The sequence below is a fragment of the Balaenoptera physalus genome, assembly GCF_965194825.1.
Source record: "Balaenoptera physalus genome assembly, chromosome: 13".
Classification (NCBI taxonomy): Eukaryota; Metazoa; Chordata; class Mammalia; order Artiodactyla; family Balaenopteridae; genus Balaenoptera; species Balaenoptera physalus.
In genome coordinates this window covers 19,073,300-19,084,705 of record NC_138892.1, presented here as the reverse complement: position 1 = coordinate 19,084,705, position 11,406 = coordinate 19,073,300, and the positions used below count along the sequence as shown (strand labels likewise).

At 38.7% G+C, this 11,406-nt stretch overlaps 1 long non-coding RNA gene across 1 annotated transcript in view; it reads right to left on the bottom strand.

Moving 5' to 3' along the window:
- Positions 1-719: 719 nt before the first annotated feature.
- The window catches only part of LOC309640615, a 34,538-nt gene continuing 23,851 nt past the window's right edge, over positions 720-11,406 (bottom strand). Inside the window, exon 3 of the long non-coding RNA XR_014252305.1 lies at positions 720-793. This is a non-coding gene — a long non-coding RNA (uncharacterized lncRNA). The remainder of the gene's footprint in view (positions 794-11,406) is intronic.

The following is an 11,406-nucleotide window of genomic DNA, read 5'->3' as shown; positions in this document are numbered from 1 at the left end:
ATGTTATTACAGGATTTTTACTATAGTTCTTTTAGTTTTCAACTGCTTTACTTTCTCAATTTGGTTCAGAACCTAGGCAGTGAAAAGCAGTATTTACTGGGCCCCTGTAAAGGCTACGAAGAAAAAGTTGATTTCTAGTTGTGATTGAAGCCAAGCAGGTCAACCTTATCAAAACTTGTAGAGACGAGTAGTTAAAGCTCATAATGACTTTAAAAAGGACTTCCTCTCAGGTTAATTCATTGGAAGCCATAGTTTGCTTATGTCCTTTCCTGAAACTGAAATGGAAGTTTAACTTTTCAGATGGAACCCCTACTTGGGACAAGGACACAGAAATGAGAAATCACCAATAACAATACTGCAGCACAGTGACAGGTTGAGTTTCCCAAACACAACAGCTTGGAAATTCCCATGCTAAGTAGTACTAGATAGTGACAAAAGGAGGGGCACGGTTGCTTGATATCCCTGACTCTTGACCTTGCTCTTATTAGCACTGCCAAGAGTAACAAAATGTCTCCTGAAAATTGAGATGTACCCCTAGGAAAGATGAGCACCCCATTTTTTAGGCCAGAGGATGGCAAAGGGGTGGAGGGGGAGAGCAGAAACTTATTTTTGGTAGAAAAGATATAATTGGAGAAAAAGCCCAGCCTCAGGACCAGCTCACCTTCCTCCTAGAAGCTACAGCATCAGTGATAACAGAATCACTCCTTCAGCAAAACCAGCCAGATGTGCAACTCCAACTTGAAGGCACAGCTTCAGCCTCCAGCATCTTAAATTCATGCCCGCATTCTTGGCCCTGGGAGACGCATAGAGGAAAGGGGAGTTAGCAATTTGGAATACGCTAGGGTCAAATGGCCTCACTAATGTCTGATGAGATGGCTCTAAGGAACAGCTGGGAGTCACTGCCCTGAGTGACATAGCTCTTGAAAGGTGATGGGTAGACCCTAAAACTCTCAACTTCCTTAAATAATCCCATGATTAAAACCACCAATACATGAACTCATCTAAATCCTTTTGGATCTGTTCATTTTTCCAGCTTGTACCAAACAGATTTTCTTTGCTGCCTCCTGCTGAGTTAATTTTTTTTTCCCCCTGTTAACTAGTCCAATGATTATGTCTCTGAAAAGAGATTCCAACTTCAAAAACTTAACTGTATTTGAATGCCATTTGCACATCCTTGCAGGTTGATTTCTCTTTTCTGTTTAAATAACTAGCACCATTTCCCTGTGGATTCAATGGTCAAAACTAAAAGAATCTGAACTTAAAATGAAAGTAAATTGATCTGTTTGAAAAGAAAATCATTTCTCTCTCCAGATACTCAAAATGCATTTTTAGGAAAGAATAGCACAAAATACCTTCTCGTTACAGAATTGAATGAGACAGTATATTTCACAAGGTATCTGAATCTATGCTACTTATGCAAGCTTAAGGTCAACACATTTCATAAGATACCAGAAAAAGCACTAGCCAGAAGAAAAAATTAATAAATTTTGATTACTTTAAAATTAAGAACTTCTGAGACAACTTTAAGAGGGTGAAAAGGTATCCATAGAGTAGAAAAAACTTTGCAATATTTAGCTAATTTGTATACATCTAAAATATATAAAGATCTTATTTAATTCAGTAGGAAAAAGAGAACTCAAAAGAAAAGTGGACAAAAACAGACTTGTCACAAAAGAGGAGATCTAAGTGGATTAAAAAATATATATGAAGAGGTTCTAGTTATCAAGGAAGTGGAAAATAAAACCATGATGAGACATTGCTGGATACCCACCAGATGGCTACATTAAAAAGAAACAACAAAAATACTAAGTGTTGATGAGGATGTGGAACTATGGGAACACAAATGCTGTTGGTGGGAAAGTAAGCTGGCACTGCCTTGGAAAATTGAACGTATGTATAGCTCATATCCCAGCAATGCCACTCCATGGTTGTCTACCCACATGACGCTCACAGACATAGAAAACAAACTTATGGTTACCAAAGGGGAGAGGGAGGGACAAGTTAGGAGTGTGGGATTAATAGACAAAAACAACTACACATAAAATAGATAAGCAGCAAGGAGTTACTATATGGCACAGGGAATTACATTCAATATCTTGTAATAACCTACCGTGGAAAATAATCTGAAAAAATACACAACTGAATCACTTTGCTATATCCCTAAAACTAACACAATATTGTAAATCAATTATACTTTAATTTTAAAAAAATGTGCACCAGGAGCCATTTATGGGGATATCTGCAGCAGCATTATGTATAGAGCCAAAGGTGGGGGACAGCCCAAATGTGTCTCTACGGTAGAATGGGTGAATACATTGGGGTACAATAAAATAGGTACGATGCTGTCATGAAAATGAATGAATTACAATCACAGGCAACAATGTTGAATCTTAAAAATATCATGTCGAGTGAAACAAGCCAGATATTTTTTAAAATGCATGAGACATACTTGAATGTTAAAATTTAAAAGCATGTGAAGGAAGTAATGACCGTAACAGCTAGTGTCATGGATGGCGTGGTGCTCCAGGATCCCCTCTTCAGGACCCGGCGCCATTCTCAGCTGCTGAGGATATTCTCTGGTGATGGCTCACAGACACTCCCTCACCGGCATTACCCTTGGCCACAGAGAACTGTACTCCCAAGGTCACCTGCCCTCCCCGGGGGTTGGTCTGTGTCCAATAACTGGCCCATGGGGGACTATGAAAGCACACTCCCACTTGCCTCAATTCAGGACAACTCTGAAGGGCTAACCCATCTCAGAGACCCCTGTGGGATTGGCCACTGTCTCTGGGGCAACCACACTGTGGACCAGCTTCTCTCTCTACTCATCTTGCCTTCCTGACTTTCCTACAGGTGTGTATCCCAAGAATATCCCTAGTAAACTTCTGCCTGTAACTTTCCATCTTAGAATCTGTTTGCAGGAAACTCTAAGAAAGGCTTTACCAATTATCTTTAAGAAAAAATGAGCGAGGGGAGATGTTATTGGGAAGAGGCCCCCTGGGGCTTCTGGAATACCAGCAATGTTCTAGTTTTAGAACTGGATGGTGGTTGTATATGTGTTCTCTCTATAATAACTAAGCTGTACATTCATCTTTCCAGATCTTATCTATAAGTTTTTTATATCACACAGAAAAAAAGGATTAAAAATGACTTTTATTTCTCATGGAAGGAGGGAAATATTATTTCTGATCTAAATGAAGTGTAATATTTGTAAACAGTTTCTCCTAGGTTCTTTGTGGATTTTTTCCTATTTTCCACAACAATTATTTGGCTGTGACATATATTCTTCGGCCATGTTGTGATGGTCCCAGAGCTTTCTCTGCACTGGATCATCTCCATCAGGTCTCAGGAGGCAGGACTTCTGCCTCACGGTGTCACTGAAAGGAATCAGAGACATCAAATCCCCTCCCCATACATATAAGGAAACTAAGGGCTCCTGGAGATTGTATCACTGTGCTTCCAAGCTGTCCTGTTTCCTTCCAATGGAATGCTTATCTTTCCCCACCCCACTGATGAAAAAATTAAGTCTGTGACATGCTTTGGTCAAGGAAATGTCAGTGGAGGAGACACATGTCTCTGTAAACGGAGATTTTAAGAGTCATTGCATGCTTTGCCATTCTCCCACTTCCCTCTGCCATGACACAAGCAATGTCCCAGACAAAGGCTGCTCCATCCACCAAGGTCCCAGCTCACAGCACAGTTGGCCCAACTCCTACTCAGCTTGGGCTGCTACAATGAATACCAGGGACTGTGTGACTTAAACAATAAACATTCATTCTTCATAGTTCTGGAGGCTGGAAAGTCCAAGATCAAGGTGCCGGCATATTTGGTGTCTGAGCTCTCTTCTTGGTTTGCAGATGGCTGTCTTCTGGCTGAATCTTCACATTAGAGGCAGAGAGAGAGGAGTGGGGGCGGGGGGGAAACTGCAGTCTCTTCATCCCCTTATAAGGTCACCAATTCCATCATGGGGGTGGAACCCTCATGACTTCATCTAAACTTAATTACCTCCCAAAGGCCTACCTCCAAATACCGTCACTTGGAGACTAGGGCTACGACATATGGATTTGTTGGAGGGGGGAGACACAAACATTGAGCCTATAGCAAACAGAGAACACGGACAACAAATCATCCTTTGTTGTTGTAAATCACTGAAATTTTAGACGTATTTGTTATCAAGACATAACCCAGACTATTCTGACTGATACAGAGTCCTAGCAAGGGATCCTGAAATCGCAAGCACCACATGAAAATATCTCAGCAACTGTGCAGATTCTTGTGCAATATGCTCCTCAGAAGCCACAGTGCCTCCCTTCATTTTATGTTGAAATGCACACGCACGTGCACACACACATGGACATGACGAGCCATCGCTGATAAACGGACACCACTTCTAAGTTAAGCTCTTCTGGATAAAAGAAAAAAAATAAAACCCAAGAGGAGAAAAACCTATATGAAATGACAGCCATGGATTTGATCTTGCTTAAAAACGACTCTGCTTTGAAGGGCTCATCGTAGCCCCTCTGCAACCAAGCTGAGAAATTCCGATTAAACCACACTTCCTGCTTCCACACCTGAAAATGGTCTGTGGCTGCTATGTAAAGCCAGAGCCTGCCTTTTCATCCTGGTCTATCACTTAAGACAGCTCCCTGGCACAGCTGACACACCTTGAATACCCAGTGTTCACCAGCACCATATAGAAAAGCTAAGAAAGAGAGAGATTTTCATCACTGGTACTCAGAGGCAAGCTTAGCAGAGAGTGAAAGAGATGCTCATGGGCTTCATTTTGAACTTGCTCCAACTCCACGAGACAGCTGGCAAAAACTTGATCGAATCAAATCTTCAGAGGCTCGTGACTGTCACATCGGGGCAGAACGGAAAAGCTTTTGTTTCAGTCGAATCCAGGCCTTATCACCTCGTTCTGTCACTTATATTTTCTCAGTCCACCCACAAATCCTCCAGGATTTACTGCAGATGTAGCAAGCTTGCTGGAAATAATGGTACAAGCAAAGAGGCTAGTCGCCTATCGACTCCAAGCTCTGGGAAATACCAATGGGAAATGATTTCCACAAAAGGGGCGCTGGGGTGACGAATGAAGAGAGGGCTGGCTCATTGAAGATGCTAGGACTTAGACAAAGCTAACATCCTAATACCAAGCCACTAGCTTTATCTGATTACATTCGGGGCTGAGGGCTTCCCACACCCCCATTCCAGCCCTCTCCCACCCCCCGACACTTTTGCATGAAAGACACAGGTTGCTTGCTTTGGTGTGTGGTGTACCATGAAATGGTAATCTAGAGAATGACTGCAGTTACATAAACCACAGTGTTTTTCTGCCCTACACACACACACACGCACACACACAAAAACAGTGTTCAGATCTGCAAGAAATTTGTTTTTACATTGTTGACTAAAGAAAAATGTAACAGAGGAAAGTATTAAATTATTATGACAAAGGGGAATTAAGACTGATTTTTTTTTCCCAGAAAGAGTCATTTTGGGGCCTTCTCTTAGACACATTTTGGACTCTGGTCAGATTTGATTTAGGAAAACGTTCAGAATAATAGCAATATCATTCTTCACCCATGTGTTTGCAGAGGAAAAATGTGTTTTTATTTTCCCACTTTAATCTTCGAGCGGGCCCATTTTGGGGTAACTTCTTGCATTCATTTCTGTTATTTTTACTCAGTGTTCTCTCACTCGAAGCAGGTGGCAACGCTGGATTCTGTGTGATGCAAAACGGGCTTAGCGACCCTCATTAGAAAAGCCTTCAGCTCTTAAAGTGAGGAAGAATTATCCTCATGAACAGTTTCTCCCGTTTTCTAATCTCCTCATTTTCACAGAAACAAAGTGAAATCTTTTTTTATCTGAGTTGCAATGGACTGTTAATGCTTCCAACTGATTTAGTCAAGATGGACTGTTTCTTTCCATTTCTTTGCCGCAGTGCTTCTCCTCAAGTTTGGTAAAAAGCATAGTAAAATGGACAAACGATGAAAATTTGAGGATCATTAATACAACCCCCTAATGTGGTTTCAGGGTGAGAGGTTACCGACAGAATTTGAAATGTTGATTTTAAAAATGAACTTTCTTCAGAACGTACTCAATACATCTGTATTTTATGGAATGATGCAGCTTCAATAATCGGTAATAAGATATATTTGAATACGCAGGCTGTTTACCTCACTCAGAAATGCAAAAATTCCTTAAAATCCAACAGTTTCCAATTCATTCGTTCCGTTAGGTGGAATGATACGCATTATATCTCCATTTAACCATTATGTGTTGTAATTTTTAACATGGTCTAAGAGACATAGCGGAGAACAAAACAGACTCCACCTTCGATCTTTAATATATATATATAATTCATTAAAAAGCTGTGTATGTAAGCACCTCTCCTACAAAGTTTCTATCTCTGGTCTCCATTTGTTAGCTTATGTCACACAATCCTCAGGACATAAGATTAATAAAAGATGGTTTGCAAGCCAAAAAATTCTACCAGTGTCATTTATTCTTAAAATGCCCGGAATCTGATTCATACTGACGCAACAGCCAGTACTGAGTCACAGAATTGGGACTGTTTTTCAAAGGCGAGGTCTCAGAGGGCAATCTTCGGAGAAACTCTCATTCCTAAAATTACCTCCCAGCAGATTCGAGGGGCTCAGCCTTTCATTTGTTCCCGATCATCCCTTGTGTTGCTTTTCCTCATCGTGCATGGCCAGTCAGCCCTATGGGTCTGGCTTAAACCTTCAGTTCAGTAACCACTCTTATAAACATGGGATGTAAAGAAGTGTTTTCTCTCATTTTGATTTTCAGTTTTTATGCTCCAATTTCTTTCCCAATGAGATTAGATTTTGCTTTTATCAAAGAACAGCATACACATAGTTCACTGAGATAAATATTCAATAGAACAAGTGTGTTAAAAAAAAAACCCAGCCCCGCTCTTTAAAGGCAACTCCTTCTTGGCCTCTTAGCCTTTTCTTCCATATTTCTAAACTATATGCCTCTGCAGCTATGTCAATTTTGACATTTTCTATTGTCTTCCTAATTCAAAAGATGACAATCTATATAACTTTTATGTTCTTCCTACCTATCTTTCCTCTCTCATTATTACAAATTATAGCATTATCACAATTTTTGGTTAAATCAGTATCAAATATTCACACTACTCTGTCTGGGTAAATGTTGTTCTTTGCTGAGTCAAGTCATGAACTATAGTTCTATTTTTCCCCCTTGCCCAACTTCTACCTTGAGTCAACCACTTCATGTCACAGTTGTATAATTTTCTATATTTGTGATACTCCCAAACTCACCAACTAAACTCTGAGTCCCTTCTCCATGTTCTTTCCCACAGTCAGACACTTAGGTAATTCTACCACTTCCACTTCTCCTCACCTAGAATCTCCTTCCTCTTTTAATCTGCAGAACCGTCATCCTGAGATTTCCAAGTGCTGTTGCCTGAGAAATAAATCTATTTGCCTCTTTTATGTGCTCTATCCCATTGCATGAATTCCATGCTTCCTCTATCACAGTTTATGTACTCATCTTGGTGTTACCCTATATTCCTAAAAAACGGTGCACAAAAAGCTGTGTGTGTGTGTATGTGTGTGTGTGTGTGTATGTGTGTGTGTGTGTGTGTGTATCTTATCTGAAAATGTCTAGCAAATTAATATGTTATCCACCTACAGGCTATGCTTCCCAGCCTCTCTTGCAAGCAGGTGCAAGATTAAGTTCTGGCCAGTGGAATGTGAGTAGTAGCAATGTTTGAAAAGAGTATTTCTTTGCCTTTCACTCTCTTTCTTCTTTCCCACTGGCTGAAATGGTGCTGGTGGGTCAGTTTCAACCATTAAAAGTAACATCCTGGAGGAGGCAAAGGAACAAGATAGAAGGAACTTGGGCCCCCAAAGGACCCCATGGAGCAGATTCCCCTCCTCATCCTAGACTGCCCACTTAGTTCTGGAAGAGTTAATGAGTGACAAATAAAGACATCAACTTCTATCTTGTTCGATCTACATATTTTAGAGTCTTTTTGTTACAAATCTAATTAATATAGCTACGCTTTCACCTTTCTGCTTGTTCGAGATGCATGATTCAATGGCTGCCTGGAGAGACTCAAAGGGTCTGAATAAGTACGATTCAGATATAATTAATCAGTGTGATTTGTTTTGCTTTTGTTTTTAAAATTTTTATTGTGGAGACCTTTTGCTTCCATATAGCTCTTATTCATCGTCCTGGACTCAGAATTATTTTGAAGCAAATTTGAAACATCCTATCTTTTCATCTGTAAATATTTCAGCATGTCTCTAAAAATAACTATTTGTTAATAGCTGTATTGAGGTATAATTTACACAGAATAAAATTCATTCATTTTTGGTATTCAGCTTGTTGAATTTTGATAATTATTTACAGTTGTGTAAGCTCTACCACAATCAAAATATAGAACACTTACATCACCCCCAAAAGGTCCTTCATACCCTTTGTAGACAATCCTCTCCTTCATCCTTTGGCCCCAACTAATCTGCTTTCTGTAACTATAGTTTTTCCTTTTGTGTTACATAGTCTTTCGTGGTTGATTTTTTTCACTTCACATACTGTTTTTGAGAATCACCCATGTGATTGTGCGCATTAACAATTTAGTCTTTTTTTTATTGCTGAAAGTATTTCACAGTATGAATACACCAGAATGTATTCATCCACTCACCAGCTAATGGACATTTGGTTGTTTCCAGGTTTGGGCTTTTATGAATGATGCTGCTATGAATATTTGCACACAGTCTTAGTATGGACATAGAACTTCATTTCTCTTAGAAAATACTGAAGAATGAGATTGCCAGGTTATACGGAAAGTACATGTTTAACTTTATATGAAAATTGTCAAACTCTTTACCAAAGTGACTGTACCATTATGTATTCCTACAAACAGTATATGACAGCTTCAGATGGTCACCAGCACTTGGCATTGTCATTCTTTTTACTCTAAACATTCTGGTGAGTATACAGTGGTATTTCTTTGTTGTTGTAATTTAATATTTTCCTGATGACTGAGAAGCCCTGATGACAGCTTTCCTGCAATCGTGTGAAAGATCTCTGAGCCAGAACAAAGCAGCTAAGGCATTCCTAGATTTCCAGACCTCAGTAACAGTGGGAAATAAAAAAATGTTTGTTTAAGCTGCCAACTTTGGGAGATAATTTGTTACACTGTAATAGATAACTAATACACCAGCTCTTTGTCAAATACACGTTTTGCAAATATTCTTCCGTCTGTAACTTGACTCTTTTGCTTCCTTAACTGTGTCTTTTAAAGTATATTTTTTAAAATTTATAAAGTACATTTTATAATTGTTTTTTATGGAGTATACTTTTTACATCCTGTTTAAGAAGTTTCTGCCTATAATCCAATGTTTCTCCTATGTTTTCTTCTAGAAGTTTAATAGTTTTAGCTCTTACAATTAAGCATTTGATTAATTTTGATTAAATTTTGTGCATGGTGTGAGGTAAGGATTAATGTTTCTTTTCTTTTTTTTTTCATACAGGTAACCATTTGTTACTATTGAATACTTCTCCATGAATTCTGTGGAAACTTTGGCCTTATGATGTGAATCTATTTCTGGACTCTCTATTCTGTCCCACTTATCTATACATCTGACCTTATGCCAATACAACCATGTCTTGATTATTCTAGCTTTACAGTAAGCCTTGAAATCAGGTAGTACAAGCCCTTCAACCTTGTGCTTTTTAAGATTGTTTTGGCTATTCTAAATACTTTGCTCTTCTTATGCATTTTAGAATCAGCCTATCAATTTAGTTTACTTTTAAAGCATGCTAGGATTATCATTTGGATTGCATTTCATCTATAGATCAATTTGAGGAGAATTGCCATCTTCACAATTTTGGGTCTGCCAATCCATGGACATGATGTACCTCTCCATTTTTTAGATCTTCTTTAAATTCCCTTTGCAATGTTTTAAAGTTTTAAGCATTTAGGTAAAAGAAAAGAGTATTTGACCTGACTCTTTTTAAAACATAATTTCAATATCATTAATACCCACCAAATTTAATCAATTTTCCTTAATATAATCAACTATACAGTGTTCATATTTATTTGATTGTTTTATAAACTTGCTTTTCTTTTTTTACAGTTTATTTATTCAAATTTGGACTTAAAAGTGACTCCATACAATGAAGTAGTTGATAGATTTCTTTTCTCTTTTAACTGTATGCTCTTCCTGTATCTTTCTTCTTATAATGTTTTCAGTGTTGTCAAATAAACAAGTTATTTGTCCTGTAATGTCTTAAATAGTCTGAGTTTTGCTGACTGCACCTCTCTGGTGTTTTTGACTGTGTTCCTCAGTCCTGTATAGTTCTTGGCTGACCAGATTCAGGTTCAATTTTGGTGGAGAGGACAAGACCATCTCATGGACGGTGCTGTGCACAGAACATACACAATATCTGATTGTCTTTTTGTGATGCTAGCAGCCACCAACAATCATTGCCTATATCCATTAAATCATTAGGGAGTAAGAAATGGTAAGGCATTAATTCTATTATTCTGTCTTCATTTATTAGCTGGAATACTTCTACATAGGAAAACACTTGGCTTTACCATCTATTTGGATAACCTGAAGCATAATCTGTATAATTCGTATAGGCATTCTCCTGACATTAATTGTCCCCAGAAATGCTTGCATGTCTTTGGTAACATATTACATATGTATATATACTCATACACTCACACACACTCACATATACATGTAAGTATCTATATAATTAAGATAACCTATAATATTTTTCATTATATGACTAAAGTTATACAATAATGAAAAGGCTATCCACTCTTGATATGTTTTCACCAAATCTCAAGGTAGGGTCACAATTTAAAATGGTTAAAAGAGGGGGGTTGGCTACTCTCAAGGCAGTATTGCTCAAATAACTGAAGCACACTTAGGCTTGCCATTGCTAGGTACTAGGCTAAGTGCTTTACAAAAGAGATCTCATTTCATCCTCTAAACAACAGCACAGTGCTATTCTCATTCCCACTTTACAGAAGAGGAAACTGATGCACAGAGAATTACTTGCCCAAGTTCCAGTAAGTGGTGAGGCCAGGACTGGAACCCAGGAGGTCCCCCTCCAGAGCCCATCTAGGCATCTAAGACTCTCTTTGCCTACAATCATACAGAATTTTTGGAAAAATCTATCTACTGAAAAGAGGTTCAGCAACTTGCCCCAAAGTGACTACTTAGAGTCCAGAAGAGATTGAATTGATTTGGGGACATGTATTTGCATGTCCAAAGGGAAGTTTGGGTGTTTAAAGCATATATGTACCAATGTAGCAAAGCAGATGGCCTTAGTGTCAGCAAAACGGAAGCCATCCTAGGAAGACTGATCAGCACTTCTTCCTCTTCCCTCAATCTT